The 19,955-nt window shown below is 45.0% G+C and overlaps 1 long non-coding RNA gene across 1 annotated transcript; it reads left to right on the top strand.

Annotated features, from left to right (window-relative positions):
* The first annotated feature begins 364 nt into the window (after nucleotides 1-364).
* On the top strand, nucleotides 365-19,406 carry LOC128430421 (uncharacterized). Its single transcript, XR_008334021.1, has 4 exons — nucleotides 365-382; nucleotides 13,178-13,274; nucleotides 13,396-13,517; nucleotides 19,013-19,406. It is a non-coding gene; the product is annotated as an uncharacterized LOC128430421 (long non-coding RNA).
* The last annotated feature ends 549 nt before the right edge of the window (nucleotides 19,407-19,955 follow it).

The raw sequence follows: 19,955 nt of genomic DNA, 5'->3' as shown, positions 1-19,955 counted from the left end.
GTGTACTTGTTTTGTTGACATTGATTATACTAGATATGTGGCATCATAGATTTAAGGTTATTTTAGTTGAGCTTGATTACATGTGGATTAATTCTGTGCCTTATGAACATTAACTTCTCTTTAATTATTTACCTGACTTATAAATTCAGTCTCTACAGTTCCTCCCTGAAAAAGGCCTGACTCACATTTCCCCACATACAGCTAGAACTCCTGGAGCAAACTTTTCCTTTAACTTGACTGTGTAATGTTTGGACTTCCTGCATGTATCCCACCTCTCCTCTTCCTTTACTCATTAGAACGCTGCCGGAGCTCCGGGGCACGCCGCCAGAGGCAATCTGCCGGGTGGGGAACTTCACAGAGGCGATGAAACCGGAGTCTTAAGGTAGGATTGCTTGTCACGTTCCTGCATTATTCTCTCGCACATCTCATTCCAGCGTAATACGTAAGGGGGTTTACGAGCGCCGGGCACATTACACAGCAGGAGAGTCGGGTTTGTGTAGTAATGAGCAAGGCATTAATCCATTTGAACCATTGATTCCCTCCCTACAGTCATTCTTCAATACATTTATTCAAACACGTAGACCAGACTACTGAAAGGCTTTTACTTAATGTTTATTTAGTTGTGTGTTATCCACCAAAGCTCACATTCTGTGCAGCACTGAGCATTATTATTTGGCACGAAATGATAGTGAGTCAGGAACACGGGGTAACAATCTTTAAAAGGCCTTTTCCATTTCCAGTAATTGAATGCTGCACCGATTTTTGATTGAGAGTTGTCATTGCTTCCTCCAAAAAAAAAAAACATTTGTGTCAGTGCACGCTCGGTTTCTCATCAAATTATTTAGTTTTGCCTCAGTTTGTCTGTTCCGTGCTTTTTCGAGGATTTGCTCACAAACGGCCACGATCGCCTCACTTTCCCCACGACTTGACATTTAGCCGATCTCATTGTCAAGTGCGAGATATACAGTAATAGACATTGACCGTCGAAATGGGAAGATTACAGGAGTTAGAGGGGGATTCAATGATGTGCTTCGACAGACGAGCATTACAGAGAGCTCCCGCCATCCTTCAGACTGTAATCACCCTCGGTGCGCTCGCTGTTCTTGCTTCAGGGTACCTGTTTCCAGGCAGCCTGGAATATGTAGTAATTGGAACAGTGTCTCTGTTCATCGCACCGCTGTCAAACTGATACAGACACTTCAGAGCAACTTTGTATCCGTCTGGAGAGAGTTTTTTTTTTTTTTACTTCAAATGACCTTTTCAATTTAAAGATTAGGCCTCTGTGCTGCAACTATTTACCACTGGGTTAATTAGTCTCCACTGAAGGTGATTCATCCATCAGAAAGAGTTGTTGAGCAGAAAGTTCAGTGTTATATAAGAGATAATGATTTAAATACTTTTAGAACAAATGCGGACAAAATATGTGATCATGAAATCTGGGAAAAATCTTTATTTTCACATTTTCAACAAGGGGAATTTCTATTTAAGATTTTAATTCGATATGACGTATTTTTGATTGCTTAAAGCAACACTATTATTTTTTTCTATCTTAAAATAGCAGCTTCAAGACTAGTTTGACGGTTCACTGACTTGGAGAATGTTGCAGTTTTACTTCCCACTCGTCAACCTGAACCTTGGTGCTCAGTGTAACTTTGATCGGCTACACTCTCCTGTGAGAAGATAGAATACAAGTTCAAGAGTCTGAACTGTGGTTCAGTGGAAAAGACAGATTTTAAACCAGTGTTTGTTTCAAATATTCAGCTTTGATACTTAAAACATGAAGAATTCTCAACAGAGATTTGTGTGTTTGTTACATTGGCATATATTGGGGTTCAGGAAGCAATATCCACCATTCAGTGAGTGGGACTGCACTTACTATGTGTGGCTGCAGAGGGCGCTGTGGCTCAGTAAAAGTCACACAGTGTTGCTTTAATAATCTTTATTTCGTAACACCTACTTTTCATCAGTCTTCATCCGCCAGTCGTGACAAATAAGGCAGAGTCACCGGATGTGGCTGTCAGCTCATTCAGACCAAAGCTAATCACATCATTATAATGCGTTTGCTCAAATGATTTCCGATGAATAATGAATGAATTGTCTGAGACGTCTGGCACACAAGATGCAGTTTGGTGCAACATAGTTGAAATACCTGAAAGACACTAAGTCCCAGTGTGACAGCTTCTTATCAGCAAACGAAAATATATTACTATAAGTGTTGCTGTGAGTTTCACAGCCTCACTCTTACGTGGGTGTTTTTTTTTTTACGTATATATTCTATTACAGCCATTTATTTGCAATATTTAAACCTGTTGGAAAAACACATTTACACTCTGACTGTCAGTCCTTGACCTGATTGATATGTGCAAACATCTCCTCGCTCGGCTAATAGAAAAGTGTCCACGCCTCCAGCTGTGGCCCGTGATGTTTCCTGCTGTTCAGATTAAGGTGCATGTGGATTCTGATATTAACCCTGCTGGTGTTTTCTAGAGGCCGTTTGACTGATGCATAATAAACCGAGGCTCACTAATGCAGTGAAAGTGAACAACAGGTTTGTCCCGATGGAGATTTCTTTGTGTGCTACATAACAAATCTATTCATACATACTTTTGTTATTTCGCTGAATGCAAATATAAAACACACATTCAGTCCAAAAGGGCTGTGACGATGACAAAGTGCTGCTGTGTTCGGAAAAGAAGGAAGTTCACTTTGGAAAAATTGTGTTTTGTGTTTGATAAAAGTCTCCTTTGTTGTGATCGCAAAGCAATTTGGAAACATGATTATAGTTATGAACTTACTTTAATGACTTGGTGGTGATTTGTTATTTATGTGCACACTCCCACTGCAGAGAGAGGTTGGCCTTTGCAACCATTATTAGTAATTTTGGCATATTTAGGGTTTAAATCTCATTGTTATAGCAGAAACATTAATGACTACTGCACTAGAATATGAGCGTGTACTTATATGTCGAATCTAGCACATCTAAAACTCAATAGGACCAATTGAAATTTGTGAGCAGGCAGTATATTTGCTGTGGTAATGAATGTCTCGCGGAGCAGACCCCGAGTGTGTGACCCTGTCTCCAGCCGGTGTAAAATATCACTGTTGTCTCGTGGAGAAGCTGCTCCTCTCCTCCTCCATTTAATTGCCTTTGTTGACATTTTTACGCATGCATGTCACGCTAAACTCCATCTTGTCTGCCGGTGTGATTTAGAGGATGTAAATACCGTCTCCTCTTTCTTCTTCCTGTCCGTTTTTTTTTTTTTTTTTATCCCCTCGCACAAGGAGATGACATAACGGCTCCTAAATTACATTTTATTCTCGATTGTCTTTGTCACCGATTGTTTCTGGTTTTATTAAGTTTAGCGGCTCTTTCTTTAAATCTCCAGGCTGTGTGCCACAGAACTCACAGTGAGTGGGTTTTCCAGAAATTTGTATGCGGTGCTGCTCTGGACTATTTTGAGCCACTTCAAAGCTTTATTGCCTCGTCTATATGTGGGTGCATGACCCCTGGTGGAGGCTGGTGTGAAGGTACCAGGGGGGGGCGATGACGCATCCTGTGACAGGGTTCAGTTTAACAAGACAGGGCTGCGTCAAAAGTTGCTCTGATGAGTCAAACTTCTGGTCTGCAGCCTCTTTTTTATAACAGCCTCCCGCTCGAGGGACCTCATGCTGAGTAAGAGAGAAGCGTTTATCTGCTGTAGCACCAGACTTTCAAAGAGCAACGTTACAAAAGTAAAAATTATTCAAGATAAAACCACAAAAGGAGAAAGGGATGAGGGATGGTGAGGTTTTTTTGAGCTTGCTTCCTGAATGCGACAAACACTCAGCCGCCGAGTCGGAGATGTTTCCCAGCGCCTTCCACCGAGGCTTCAGCTTCAGTTTCCAAAAGCTGCTTGTATTTGCTGAGGGTGGGTGCTGAGTCACTGTCACTGCAGAGTCGCTGAGTCACTGTCACGGCTCTGTCAGACAGGAACCGTCTAGTGCAGTGACTGATTATGACCATTTGAATAATTTAGCTTTCTTATTGTCACCTTTGCAGATGCTGGTGAATTACTTTCCTTCCCGATTCATGACATGTCTGTCTTAGATTTGATTTGTGTGTGTGTGTGTGTCTATTTGTGTGTTAAACCTGATCAACAGTTGAAAGAAGCCAAGCACTTAAGTAATTATTCGTGGATAAACAACCACTAGATACGATTCCCCCTTTTGTTTCCTGACATTTCACTTCCATTTTCTTTTATTCAACAAACTGAGTAGTTAAGTGCTCCTCACATGCAGGAATGTATGTGTGACGTATTCCTCTACACAAACCTGGTAGTTAGCATCAACCTGCATTCCTCAATTAAAGCCAATGAGGACTTATACAAATCTTACTTATTCTCATTCCCGCAGCACTATGCAAACACAACTTACAGCACAAACATGAGATAAAGGTATTGGATATGTTTTGCATCACCTCCATTTGTCATGTCAAACTCTAGAAAAGGCTGCTTGGAAACTTTTACTTATCAGTAGAACATAATGTTTACAGCACAGAGGTGAATTATCTTGATTTATTTGACTCTCTGCAGTAGTGTGCTTAGATTCAAGGTGCCAAAAGTGATTCAGGGCTCAGCAGCAAAACTCACAAGGAATCATAATTAATTCATTTGCTGGACAGAGTTTGTGTACCCTGTTGTCCTGAAGGGTTAGAGGCTCTGGCAGTTAGGGGATTCAAAACCAATCAGATTCTCGTTTCTGCAACATCAGAAAGTCTTCTTGTACGTATAGATATATATGCCGTGCTCTGCAATAAATAGCTGTCACTGGCGTCCAAGCGAGAACGCATAAAGGAATAATAATAAGAACGACCAATATCCTCCCTATAAGGCAGGGGAGTGGATTTAAGCAGCAGGAGCATGCAAACATTCGCTCGGCGTCCTCTGGCAGCAGCTGTCCCTGTTTTTCCTCCCAGAATCCTCCTCTATCATCTACTCGGGTGTGTTTCATAGTGTTGTCGTGTTCATTAAAGAGTGCCTTGAAGTCGCAACAGTGGTTCGCCACTTTGTGTGTAATCTTGTCTGGAAAGCGATACACTTGCTTGAAAGGGCACCAGCGATCTCGTTGACAATGGAAGCGAAATAACGAGCAGGCTCTCGCTGCCTGTTGCCACTTCAGAACCTCACTGTCTAATAGGTTGGTGAAGAGGCTCGGGTTTTGCCGACAAGGTTGCTGGAGGAAAGAAAACCAACGGAGAGTTCAAGGCCCAAACACTCTCAAGCCCGGCTGTCTCTTCCCTTCTCTCCTTCCAAAGCCTCCCAGCGCTTTCCAGTCTGTTTTGTTGCTGGGTGCCCTCCACTCCCAGTGTTTATCTGACATCATGAAGCGCTCCGGCTTCCCCCCAGTCCGCTGACAGCCCCAGAACTCTTCAGAGTGCACACACACGAGCCAGCCCGGCAGATGACAGAGCGATGCTGAGCCTGTCGGCGGAGCCACACGGCTCCCAGAATGCTTTGCCCACCAGCGTGTCACCTACCTGGTCTGGCGCGGATTCAGCTCGGGAGACCTCGTCATTATTCACTCTGACAGGGTTTTATGACCCAGCGGCCATGCCCAGACTTGATCTGGGAGCACGGGCAGATGCTTGAACTGGTAGATGAAGCACCATCATCAAACTGCAACCGAATATGAAAATATAAAGTAAATAAAACGGGGAAGACGAAGGGGTTGGCTGAGGTTTTAATCTCTCTTTATATGGGAATAGAGTCGTCAGAGGTGGTTTGACTCGGTCGCTGGAATTTGAAACTTGAATTGTTATGCAGTGGAGGGTTGGGGGTTAAAAAAAACCCAGGAACAAACTTATTAATGCAGCGCACACATCTTCCTGCAGGTGCATACTGATCAGCCGAGCTTGATTGAGCACAGGATGATTCACCCAGGCCTTTATTTTGATGGAGCGATTCAGGGCTGCACTTGAAGAGCCACCTTGCCTTCCCTTTGGTCCCTGGTCTCCTAATGAAACTTTGTGTTGCAGCTTGTAAGGCCCGTGGCAACACAATCCCCAAATTTGACACAAAGCATGTTTTTTTTATCCTCACAATATATTTCTCTTCTCTTAAATCAAACAAGGTTTGACCTTAGCGTCGTAGGAATACAAAGTAGGCGGAGCAGAGTCCCCCTTTCCCCAAGTTAAACCTCAATGGGTTGCCACAGCTTGGAAAACTAACAGAATCAGCACCTTGCACTCTCTCAAATGTTTACCGTCACTGGGCTTCGCTGCATCAGGGGAAAAAAAAGTTGCGGACACAGGAAACCGCTGACCTTCAGAAAGCTGTGGCTGCCGGACAAGACGCCTCCGATAATCCTGGTTTCCTTTTGAGGGAGCTCAGGGGGGAAAGTGACAGAAGCCAGCATTGATAATTTCACAAAACAGATCCGGGCGTTTGATATGTGCCTGTCGGGGAATAAATTGTTATTTTGCTGCATCCAACCTTTACAAGGGAGAGTTCATCCAAAAATGAAAATTCCCTCTTGATCTACTCAGCACTTTGCGGGGGGGGGGGGGGTGGTGATGGGTTTGAGTCCACAAACACTTTTGATCAACAAGGCTGTCATGAGGAATGTGTCTGTTACTGTTTTTCCACATATCTTGTGTAAGTCCAGGCCCTTGCTGTAATATGGTAAATGGTCTGCATTTCTTTATAGTCCCAACCTCCCATTAATGCACACATGTATACAGCGCTTATATATGCAGTGCTGTTTTCCGTCAAATACCATTCATACACTGGTGGAGCACAGGTGTCGGGGATCAAACCATCAACCTCACGGCCAGTGACCGACCCGTTCTATCTCCTGAGCCACATGTAAGCTTCTTTAAATGCTTTCGTAGCGCATTTGTTCCTTGTGAAATAGTTTTTAGTCTTATTATATTATTGTTTTCTCTGCCCGGGAAAGTGTTCTCAGACGTGGACTCTGTATGTACAATGGCCCACTGTGTGCGCGTGTGTACAGTTCTAGTAAAAGGCCAGGCCAATCGATCAGCAGGGGCTTAACAGCTTTAGTCAAAGAGCACATCCTTGCTTGCTGCTCTGTGCTCCGTGGGCTTCCCTCTGCCGCGGTTGTTCTAACGCTGAATTCAAATGTCCAGACTCGGGCCCCAGTGAACTAAGACTCGAGGATGTCTGACTGAGGAGCTCACGGTGAATGCACAAGTTTGAAAGGATGCATTCTCAGAAGAAGACAGGCGCTGTCTCTCAAAATGGGGCTTGTGCACCGTCATGGGAATAACAATCGAAAGCACTAGTCAACCTCGATATAAACAAATCAATTAATAGCAGCTTTCCCGACACGTTGAACCCGACAGCAGACGGACATTACTCGCTCCCCGGGGGCCGTGTTTTTCCAGATCTTATCCCAGGGACTTGAACAAGCCTCTGTCACCTGATGTCTCCCATGATCACATCAGCAGAGCAGTCAGCTGTGTGAAAATCCCACTCGCAGTCTGCAGGCGAGCAGACTCTCTGGAAGTCCGCACGGACCCCCGCGCCAAATATCCGCATGAGAGCCCCGGCAGACTAGATGAATTTTGGCAAAGGCCTGCCCTAACACCTCTGCAAAGCCCGCGAGTCAGCAAGCCTGGGCGAGTGGACTTCTCTGGATTCTGCACACGGTCTGTCTTTACAACCCCCCCACCCCCCCCTCCCCTCGAGTCGTCCTACTGCATCTGAAGCCCGCGAGGAAACAAGAGGCCTGAGCCGAGATACTCAGCTCGAGTGAGTGACTTCAGCTCTGTGCCCAAAATCCCAGCATCATGGATGTGCCCCATAGTTTAAAGAAAACAAGCAAAGCCTATTTTGAATTTGTGTTTGAGCCTTTTAATAGTAGATCTCACAATGTTTAACAAAGTGAAAGTAAATGCCCGGATCTGCACCAACATGTACTCAGTTCCTTCTTAGCTCTTGAGAAAGTGTCATGGAAATCGGTTCAGTTGTTTTTGCGTAATCCAGCTAACAGACACACCAATGGACCAGGGTGAAAACCTAAGCTCCCTGGTTGATGGTATTAATAATCTAAAATGTACACTAGCACAGCAGCAGCTTTGAAATTATCACCTGATTGATTGCTTTTAAGAGTTGTGTGATTTGTTATCGGCGCGTCATCGGTTCTCCGCGTGTTACAACCTGTGCCTGCTCTTATCTTAACCTTGTTGTTAGACAGTTAATCAAACCACTTTACCCGTCCTGAAGCCAGAGCCCGATGGCTCTCGGCTCTGAGGAGGGAGAGAGAGAGGGAAAGAGAGAGGGAGAGCTCTGCAGCCTGTGCAGATGCTTGTTTGTGTTTCCAGTGGCTTTGATTAGCGTGCTCCAGCCCACTCGGCGTCCCACACCACCGGGAATACATTGACAGTGGCGAGCGGGAGGAGACGCTGCTGTGCACGTCTCTGAGGACAGGAGCCAACTGGAGGGAAAGATGCACAAATATGTAACATTCATACTGCGGGCTAATAATAACCATCCTGACATGCAAGTCAACGGTAAATACAAACCTGACTTCCTGTTGAGTCACTCAAGCGATCCATGTCTGCTGCCAGAAAAGAAACAACTGTTAAGTGTTCCTTTCAAATATTTATTTTAATTTAAAAGTGGCTGATTCTGGGTTTATTTAGCAGATAATTAAATGTGATTCTCAGTGTGAATGAAGAGGGATTTAATTATGGAACTGGAACAGCTCAATCAGCCCAAATGTCAATCTTTGCCTCATGAATAATAAAAAAAGTACAGTAATAGGCAGTTAAAGCAAATGTTTGATTTTTAGCATTTCAGTTAAATGTGAAGAATTAGTTGCAAAAAAAAAAACGTTGGAGGGGAAATGATTTCTGCCGCCTGCAGCTGGAACCACGAGGACAAACCAAAACCTTCCTCTTAGAATAAATCTGAAAATAATGCGGCCGATTTCTTAGCTTATATCTTAATCTTCATGTTGCCTCTCCAGGTTTGGGACTAACTCCACCTCACTGCACTGTCTTACATCCGGCTTTGGAAAATCTTACTCTGCAGCAAATATCATTGAAGTCAAATTCATGTGGCAAATTATTCACAGTGGGTTTATTTCCCAACAGGCACACATGTCTGTCACAGAGAGGGACCCGTTCGATGGGTGAGGACTTCACTTTGATTTGTAGCATTCAGTGACCCCCGCGGTGGCCCCCCCGCTCGACTACCGCTATCCTCGCTCCTTCTCTCCCGCTCTTGCCGGACAGAAGGGGACATCTGCGATGACACTCTGAAGCAGATGCAAAGAGTCCATTACGCTCGCCCCCCCCCCCCCCCCCCCCCCCCCCCAGCCCGACAGCCATATTTCCTCTGTCAGTATAACCACGGCATTGAGAGTCTCAGGGAGGTCACCAGGAGCTTGGCCTCATCTCCAGTGCAATCTGCTTTTCAGGACGACAAAGCAGACCGGCTGGTTCAGGCGTACTCGCTCTCACACACACACACACACACTCACACACACACAGAGAGCCGTGCCATATGGCCACAGCACATAATGAGGGTCATTAATGTCTTGGTGACACGTGTGATTGACAGGTGGAGAGGTGCGCTGAGTGGCAGGTCCGTCCGCGATGAAAGAGGATGGAGACGTCAGTGTCGCGGCTGCACAGGCAGAAGCTCCGACGCAGTTTATATTCTAATGCGCCGGTGACAATGTCAAAGCTTTTACCTGGCGTGACCGAGCCGTCCCTCTCAGGGGCCCCGACGAAATTGTTTTGGGCTTTTATGTAAAAGTTTAAGAAGCTTCCCGTCCCGTCCCGTCCCCCCCCCCCCCCCCCCCCGTCCCCCTCGCGCTGAAATGATATTGATGCCATTTTAGTCTCGTCTGTGCTGCAGCGGTTTGAAGCTGTCATGGCGCGATGTGATTATTTTAGACACTTTTCCAGGCAAAGGAGAGGAAGGCAGCACTTTGTGAAATGTGAAGGCAGATACCTCGAGATGTAGAAGACTGTTTTTCTGTCTGTACTGCACCTTTATGTTTTTGAAAGCAACTCTCCTGTTATTCTCATGAGCTACATAGATTAAACTGATTATATTGATGAAGACGTTTTTGTTTGTTCGTAGGGATTCTTCGCTTTGTTAAGTAAAACATTTTTGACCTCTGTATCCGATTGTTCAGTTTCTCCGCTCATACAAACTGAAAGACTTTTCAAATGGGAATCTATTTGTTGTTGAAGGGGAAAGATTTCTTATCCACTTTCTCTGTTTCTCTTTTTGCTCCAACAAAGAACAGAAGTATATTTGTGGGGTGGCTGAAATATATTCTTCCTCCTATTAAGTCAGAAAGTACAAGAAGCTTTTTGGTTGCTCAGACTATTTGGCAGTCGGGATGTTGTTAAAAAATTAAAGTTGAAGATTTGTGCTAAAAAGTTGTCAAGTTGCCCAAATATAGTATAATTAAATTGCACTTTAAGAATACAAAATAATAAATCAGCCTTTTTATTGATAAATCCCTTCAGCCATTGTCTTATCCTAGCTTGGGATGTGGAACTAGCATATTCCAGACATTACGCTCCCCAGCTAAAGTTCCCCCCTCGACCTGGGTGGCCCTGAGGTGTTCCCAGGCCAGAGGGGATATGTTATCCCAGCAGGTTCTGGGTCGACCTTGGGGTTCTTCTCCCGGTTGGAGCAGCCGAGTAAACCCTCCAGCAGAAGGTGCCCAGGAAGCATCCAGACTAGAGGCCTGAACCACCTCAACTGTCCCCTTTCAATGTGAAGAAGCAGCGGTTCTTCTCTAAGCTCCCCCCAGGATGTAGAACCCCTCACTCTACCTCTAAGGATGAACCCATGGACCCCACAGATAAACTCATGGGCTTGTATTCGCAGCCTCGTTCTGTCACAGGAGTTCGTGACCACAGGTGAGGGACTGATCGAGATCAACGGATAAATGAAAAGCTTTGCCGACCTCCAATATTCAAATGTCACCCCTAACATCGGATGCTTAAATTCCCAGCACTAATACCTTCTGCACACTCATCTAGCTTTGCAGTTTATTAGAACTGCAAATCAATGTCTGTGAGTGTCTGGCCGCTCCACCTGAACCTATTAGCCTGTGTCTGCTACGACAAGTTGCAGACACGATGTTTTAAAATGTTTACAGACGTGGATGAAATGATGGAGCTGCAATACATCATATTATTTCAGGCTGTATCCGGGCGAACTAATGGAAGCCGCAGTGATTATACACAGAAACAAATGAATGCTGCTTGTCGACCTGCAGAAAGAAAATGAGGAAGCTCATGAAAGTAAACAGCAGGAGGAAAAAATCAATAGCGCAACATAAATTGGTCTCCATCTGAATTTGGATTATTGTGCCTTTTCTACCTGGCAGCCACTTTTCTCAAGTTTTACAGTGTTTACAGGTTTAGTTTATGACAGCGGCCGTCTCTGAAAGCACTTAATTCTTTCTTTAAAAACTTGTGCGGTTAGAGGAGGAGGAAGTTCACTCATCTTCATTTTCTAATAATTCCCAAGGTGCTTTCCTGGTAAGAACAATTTCATTTGGTAGTAAAGTTCCACATTAAATGTGTCAGACAACAGCTGCTACTTGAGTAAACTTTAGTTTTGTTTGTTGAAAGTTGTTGATTTCAAGGAGAAAAAGAACAACTTAATCTAATATCACAGTCTGTAGAGATGGAGGATGTGACAGCTTCCACAGAAGTGAAGCCAAAGTGTTTCAGTTGCCCCCTAGTGGCTGGCTGCAGTATAGGTCATAAACCCTGTGACCTTTATGTTAGTGGATAGGACATGTGCCAGTAGTTCTTATCACACAGTAAGTTGATGCTATCAAAAATATAGCCATGGCTACATCTTTAGATTGCTACTGTTCAGACTCTGGCTACAAAAACATAAGATAGCAGAGTTCGTTTGTGGGATGTTTTGGTTTCATGTCTGGACAATGGTGGAGACACATCCTCATGGTTCACATGATCCAATATGCAACTGACAAGTGTGATTGGAAATTTGTTATCGGCTTTGTATTTTTCAATAGACTTTCCTTTCTTCGCGAGAAAGCAAATAAGATAAGTCAAATATGAAGAAGAGAAAAAATATCTGAATATTTGAAATGCATAGCACCGATTTGAAATGTTGCTCTTGCTCACATATTTTATTACATGGTTTAATTGCACTGGATAGGCCACTTCATCACAGTGGCAGGTTTTCAAGGTCCTCACAATCCTTATGAGTGACTGCACTTTTGATTGTGCTCTAGAAGAAGAAGACTGTTTTTGACTGCAGGAGAAGTGCAGGAGACAATTTAAGTTTTCTGAAGCCCAGGTCCCAGCATGTGGGTCCAAGGGCACATGATTGACATTTCCAAAGACCTCCAGAGCCACAGCCAGAGCCTAAAAGCTGCCGGATTTCCCGTGGCGGGAGCGACCCCCTCGAATGCCCATCAATGGCCCTGCTGCGTGTGTGTTCCACCCACATTAGGCATCTCCTGCTGTCAGGGAGACATTAACAAAGCAGGTTGTGCCCTGTCCTCTGCTCTCCAGATCCTGTTTTTTCTCTCCTGTTGACTGTTTATTGCCGCGTCTCTCCGTGCACTTCCTGGGACAAGGTGACAGACGTGGCATCGTTGACTCGAGGCGGCTCCATCAACACATCCAAACAAACAGCTCCCGATAATGCAGCGATTGCCGCCATCGCCTTTTCTGTCGTCGCGTTAAAAAAGAGGGAACACATGTCGTTTGCCACCTGGCGACGCCACGCATCCCCCCCCCCATCACCACCAGGTCGTTAAACCGATGCGATGACGTCACACCCTGATTGGTTCCCAGTGGCTACAGCTCAGCGGTGACATTCATTTAGCAGATTAAACATTGAGAACTCGAGGAGCAGACCTCGCCGCCGCCGCAGAGTCAACCTGGTGCCCACAGTCTTCTCTTTTTTTCTGTTTTTCTCTCTTTGTCTGACGAGTCTTTGGGGAAATTAACTGATGAGCTCACGCTGGCAACAGGGGTTGCTATAGAAACTTCCCATATAAGACTTGCTCTGGAGTTTGTCACCAGAGAGAAAAACAGGAGCGAGAGAGAGTGAGAGAGACAAAGGAGGTGGCTGTGTTGAATACTCACCGGAGAGGCATCAAACGCCGAGTCATTTGCAACACGACGTTAACGCCATGTTTTATTTCTCCTCTACCGCAGCCTCTCTGCAGCATCCACCTGAAATCATCCCGCCCTGCTGCAGGCCTCACTGGCTTTCTCTCTCTGCGTTCCGGCACAGTGCATCATAAATACTCAGGTAGACACTCGTCTTCTTTCTTTTTTTTCTCTTCTTCTGAGATTATGAACAGAATTGGACAATAAATAACACCCATCATTGGAACATTCCTCGCTGTCAATGTGCCTTTTGTGTATCTCAGATAATCACTTTGGAAAAATGGCACGTTTTGGGTGAATCGTCCGCCACTGAGCAGATTCAGGCTCGTGGACATAATGTGTGCATATTGATCAGATGTTCTCTTACTGGCCCCTAGTGGTTCAGGTTAGTAACAACATTGCAGTATTGTGACTTTATTGTAATTTATGTTGCAGGCCGGGCTGCTGTGATGTAGCAGCGCATACTGCATTTCCTTTAAATGCCAAGAAAGCATATACACATCTCCGGGAGGACAGATTCTCCTCCTTCTGGACTCCTCCTCGCACACTGCAGAGGTGTCAGTGCTGTGATTGAGAAGAAACGGATAACTCTGTCACGTCTAATGGAGTGAGGAGAAGAAATGAGAGTTTTCTTTAACAGCCTCCCATTGAAGACTATTACCTGCGTTCTTTCTGAAAGTCTACTTTCGGTTTAAGAGCGGCGGAGAAAAGATGTACCTGTACAGACGGGAGATTAGAAAGTGATTAAATGGTGGAAATTAATTTATCTGCGAAGGCTCAGTCGCTGACTGTCACAGCCCGGCCTAATTTCAGGCCGGGTGACACAAGAGATGAACGCGAGTCAGGCTTCAGGCTCTGACAGGAGAGTCACAGCACTGTCTCGCATCTCTCACTCGTCCCTCCTGATGCTCTCTCTCTCCACTCTCCGAGGAGAGGAGTGCACATTGTCATGCCGAGCTCGACTCGCACGTCTCCATCAAGTACCGGTGCCCCCTGGAAAAAGTGTTTCAGGGAGCAGGGGGAAAAATACAGTTTATTTTGAAACATCCGCCTGCCCATTCTCATCTTCCCCTGCAAACACTGCCAGTGGGTACAAGCACAGACTGTGCACAGGGAGTGTGTGCATGCATACAGAAACACACAGTGAGGCGTTCAAAGCCAGCTGCTGCTGATTTGTGACTCGAACGCAGACGCGCTCTCCCCGGCTCCCTCTTCATATTGTAAACAAAGTGAACAAACACCAGCAGACCCTCTCCACCTCGTCCTGTTCTCACCGCTGGCGGAGCATCCTGGCTTTCTCAGAATAACAGTAACCCGGACTTGACCGCAGCTGGAGTTGGAGCGACAGAGACAGAAAGTTGGAGTGTCACCTTCTGCTCCCTGGCATCTCAAGCGCGAGGGCCGCGGAGAGTGCAAAGGGGTGTGGGGGGGGCTCTGAGCCTTAGCCTTGGGACAGATGGCAGGTTTGGACCCACAGACCTGCTAATGAGTGGGTCCTGCCAAGTGGTGTCGGACACGGGGGCAGAGGTGAAGCCGCTCCATCAAAGTGGTGATCTTCCGTTTCAACGAGGCCCCGCCCAGCTGCTTGGCTGGTGGTGACACACAGACGCTAATGATGGGGTGGTGTCCAGAGACTGGGTTGATTTGAGACTCGAGTCAAACTGAGATAATGACATCGTTGTCGTAAACAGGTCATTGTGTTTTACTTCTCAGCTTTGTTGTACTCAAGGTCGAAGGCTGAAGGTCGACTGATACTGGCTCAATCCTGGAGAAATGTTCAAATATGTCAAACATGCTCCACTGATAGTGCTCCAGGGATTTAGCATTGCTGGACTCCATATTGGCTATGAAGGGATCCCATATTGGAGCAATGACACCATATTCTGTCCAAGTACGCATGCTTAACTTTAACTGAATCTAATATTAGGCTGCATTTATATTATATTACAGTTGGCTAAACCAGTTGTGTCTTAAGTACAAAGTAGGACCCCCTCGTGTTGCCATCCCTCAACCGCGCCGCAGCAGGGAACCGCTGCCTGAGGAGAAACACAAATAGGACAATCAGGTCAAACATATTATTTGGTTCATATATAAATAATAAACCACTTTTTTAATGACATGCAGTGTTGTAGGTGGAATTTTCTCCCCTAAACCCTCAATTGGAAGTTGTCTCTTGATTGGCAGTGTACAGAGGCAGAATGATTACATCACAAAAACACTCAATAACCAAATGAGGTCACTTTAACATTCAGTAACACATCATTAAATTTGAAATATGTTCTCTTTAAAGGGTGAAATTGTGATCGGTGAACATAATTGTGTAAACACGGGTTCAAACATCCTAATTGCTCAGATATGAGTTTAGTATATTAAATAAATGTTCTAAATTGCTATCCATCATCTTGTTTATGCTTATTTAGATTGAGACCTGGTGTGTGCTGTCTACCTTATTTAAAATATAGATTCTTAACGTTCATCTCAAGTTGATATGCTGCTATCGTTTCTTACAGCTAGTTGGCGCTGTTGCATCCTAGGTAGGTCATTTAGACAAGAGAGGGAGAAGATAGAGATTTATGTTGACTGAGTTGTGCTGGTGTTGGTTCTTTTCACCCCAAAGCAAACTTCTACCAGTTTGGAGACACACACACAACATTTTTGGGTGGAAGTGGCTTCATTTCTGTGTGTGAAATAAAGATGAGGTGTTTTTTATTGCAAAATAACACAGTGGGCATCCCTGCCAGGAAATGCTTCCACACCTCAGACATCTGTATTTGACACCTCGGTGCCGGTCTGACGGGCCTCAAATTGGCCACCGCCGTCGCTTCCAGCAAGTGATTGGCTCCGTGTGAGCTCAGACACACGAGGTCGCGAGTCGTGGATTATCATCTGGTGTCTTAATAACCGCAGCTCTTTACCCCTGAGATCTGCCAACACGTGAAATCCAAGATTCTCTCAATTAATATCTCCACTTCTAAGCGAGTGGCCAATAAGGATGAGCTATTTCAGGTAGAGCTGCCCTTCATTAACAGTGAAGCAAATTATGATCCGCATTATAGTCCCCCCCCCCCCCCCCCCCCCCCCCCACACCTCAGACATAGAGACGTTTTATCTGAGCCAACACTTAAACTCAGCGAAGAATCGCATTGAAGTGGCTGATGTTGGTGTTGGGATGGACAGGCTGCACCCTGGGAGCTTGTTTGTTAAGAGCACAGGTGTGAGGAGAAAGAGAAGAGACAGGTAGGAGCCTGTGATGGATGATGAGGGTACACAGTGGACCAGTGACAGGGGGAACATCAATAGTTAAAGCTTCAATGATATATTGCGTTTTGTGGTTTTGCTGCTCTCAGTTGAAGATGAAAACAGTGTGGGGACTGCAGCGGCCCACACCCGGCGCTCTGCTTTGTCATATTTAGGACGCGTGACGCTTTTGAAATGTTATCGTCATGAATAATCAGTCATCAGCCCGCTCACCAGAGGCTCTTCTGTTCCTCCAATCAAAGAGCTGAAGGGCATCTGACTGACAGCGCATGGAAATCACTCGCACTGTGTGCAAGCCAGGTCCCGACTTTGTCACGTCGCCCCTGCAATGTGCATTTGGGTGTGTTCACAGCAACAACACATGCTGCTGGGCTCAGCGTGAAAACTGCACAGTCACCGGTGCCACGTTCCAGGCTTGAACTCCCCAAAGGTGACCCTGGTGCCTTGCTCAAGGGCACCTTAATGCTGAGAATGGGTACAACTCTGTGCCCGTAAAGAACTACTTAGTTATCTTATTGAACAACAAAGTCAGTTGTTTGAAATTAGTATTTTAGATAATTACCTTTCATCTCCACTGACTCACTGTGACAACTACACATTTATCAACAGTAACACATGATGTTTTATTCTTCGTTAAAAAAAAATATTTGAGGAGAAAACACAAGATATGTAATTTGATTCAGTGAATTAGTTATTTATCTATATGGCATACAATAGAATCTGTAATGACATTTGAGTTGGTATTTAATGACAGCCACAGCCTGAAGGACCGTTCCTGCTACTTCTTGCAGCAGAGATGGGCTACATTTATATTTCAATTCAATTTTATTAGTATGACGCCAAAGCACAAGATAGAGATCTTCATCTCCAGCACTTTCACATTCAATGTGTGCGGCCATCTGCTTCCACCCATGCTGCAAACTGAATGAAGGCACAGCCACGTGCCTTGAGTATATTTAACTCAGATCTGCAGTTCTTTACTGAAGGAATATTACATCTGAAATACAGTATATGATGAGAAGCAGTTTTCTTTGAAGTCCTTTAAACCATGAGTCAGCTCAAGCTCCGCAATCAGCCACAGTGAGGCTTGTTCTGCAGCCGCTCGGTGCAATTAGAATTAAACCCAGAGAGATAAGTTAACATTCATCACAGATGGGTTTTTACACCCGAGACTCACAAAAGATGTTTTTGTGTCGACACCGTCCAGACGCCTCATCTCTTCCCTCTTCACGGCCTCGCGAGAGAAGAGCAATTATTCTTTTTCCAACGCCTTCTTAAATGCAAAGATCCTTAAACAGGCCTACAACGTCAAAAACACCACAGCATCCATAAGTGGAACAAAGCAGCGGGAAAATAAAACATAGAACCATTAAATGATGACAGCGGAAATATTCTCACACACTCGTTTCTCATTTTAAAGAGCTGCATATCTGGGCCCATGCTTGTCACAGCATGAGGACATAGTGGTGGTGAACTGAGGATCTGCCACTGCATGGTTGTTTCTGGGCAGCAAAGAGCCAGTGTGTCTCTCCTGCAATGAAACAGTGCCATCTATGGAAATCCTGAGCGACTGGTCTGTGTTCAACACAGGAAAAGAAAGCTCCTCAGGTTTTTAAAATCAGACTCTATGGACTGCTGAGGGAGAATCATACTCGGTGCAACAATTAGTTTTTGATAACAAACATATATTGACTTTCTTCCTATATATATTATTTCTTTATCTGACCTCATTCAGATTTCCTCTCCTTTTAGAGATTGTGAGAGAAAATTGCCCCCAAAAATTAATCCAGGGGATTATGTGAGTGTAAATACGGCTCTGACAGCTGGAAATGACACTAATATGTCCGACTTGGCTGATGTCACTCATACTTAGAAGTTGCAGCACGACTTTTCCCTTCAAAGTGGATTCATCAAACTTCTTCAACGGTTTCTTTTTTACCCCGACATCCCTGTAAATGTATTTTTATGGTTCACTTGTAGGGTATATTATTAATTCCTAATGTTTCATCTGAATTTACATATTATTTAAAGCAGCAAATTTGAATATGAAGTTCTGTGTTGTTACAACTACGATATTAGCAACTTGTAAAGCTCGAATTTAGCTTTTAACTTTGGATTTAGTTTGATCAGAAAACATAAATTATAGAAGATGATGCTCGCTATGTATGTTTTATACGAGAGAGAAAGTGATTTGGAGATGATAATGATAAGTTTTCATAGGATCAAATACTAAGTAGTTGTAAAATACTCTGTGAAATACTCCACGGCACTTATACAACCTGTGAAATACCAGGTGTGTATTGGTTTGCACTTGTTGTTGCAGCTCATAGATTGTACTGACACAACAGCTCCCTACAATTGAAGCCAAAGCCCCTTGGATGCCCCCTTGTGGCTGGTTGCTGTACCAAACTAAGAAGTCAAAGAATAAATCAAATAATATATAAAAACGTTTGTTTCTGGGCCTAAATATGCAAACTGGCAGGGTCCAACTCCAGCATATTTTGGCATAATTTCTGAAAAGGGGGAGGAAGTGGAGACACACATTATGTTGTCTTTATACAGTCTGTGCTGTAGCTACTTTTGTAGTCTACTTCAGCTAATCTTTCTCTGCTGTCTTTCCAGATACTTTTCTTCCTGGAAAGCTGCTCTGACTTTAGCGGAAGAAGACAGCCAGGGTGTAAGTATAGCCTGAGACAATCCCCGAGCAGGAAGATAACAGTGAACACATCTCCCTCCTGCTCTGTTCTCTGTTACATGAGAAATGTACGGGCCCAACCCAGGCTGAGTGTTCTGGGAATGAACCGGTGCCCCAGGATTGCGGAAGGCTAGGGGTTGACTCTCGAGAGCCAAGAGCCTGTCGGTTTCCCTCCCAGTCTTAGCCCTCAATTACTGAATCAAAGGTGAGAGGAAGACCAAATCCCATCCTGTGCCTGGTCCTCATCTCACCCCCGCCAGACCCGACAGGCTATCTCTCCCTGCTTGTTCATTGGCTCTAACTCAAACGCACATGGAGCACAGCTCCTGGGAACCTTGCTAGTGAGCCGCTGGTCGCGCTCCAAAGAGGCTTCAAAGTCCATTGCTCTTCCTCAGCAGGAGCGCAGATGAGGTGAGTTCCCAACATGTCCTCACCCTTCTTTTTCCCCACACACTCCCTCACACGTTGCCTATTCCCGAGCCGCTCCCGCATGAACGTGTGCAGATGAGACGTGTCGGTGTCGGTTTCATCCCACATCCGCCGAGTTATCTCTCTGCCTGTCCTACGAAGGAATGCACTTTTTTATCTTATTTACTAAACAATTTCAAGGCTTATGGCGTAAGTCGCGAGAGGCTTATCCCAGCAGAAAAACGGCTCCAGTGACAGCTGGAATATGAGTATGACTGACATCACTTGACTGGTTAATGTGAAATGCACACCGGCTGTGAAAAAAGAGCCTCTTTTTTTTTTTCTCTTGGGTACGGCATAGATTTAAGCTGGATATTCTCCAGACGATTTCCGCTCTGGATGAAACGTAAATGTGCTCCAAGTCTCATGAGAGAAAAGGGGGGGGGGGGGGGGGGGGGCATA

The sequence above is a fragment of the Pleuronectes platessa genome, chromosome 23, assembly GCF_947347685.1.
Source record: "Pleuronectes platessa chromosome 23, fPlePla1.1, whole genome shotgun sequence".
Classification (NCBI taxonomy): domain Eukaryota; kingdom Metazoa; phylum Chordata; class Actinopteri; order Pleuronectiformes; family Pleuronectidae; genus Pleuronectes; species Pleuronectes platessa.
Note: the sequence above shows the minus strand (reverse complement) of the source record. Positions and strands in the feature narration are given on the sequence as shown.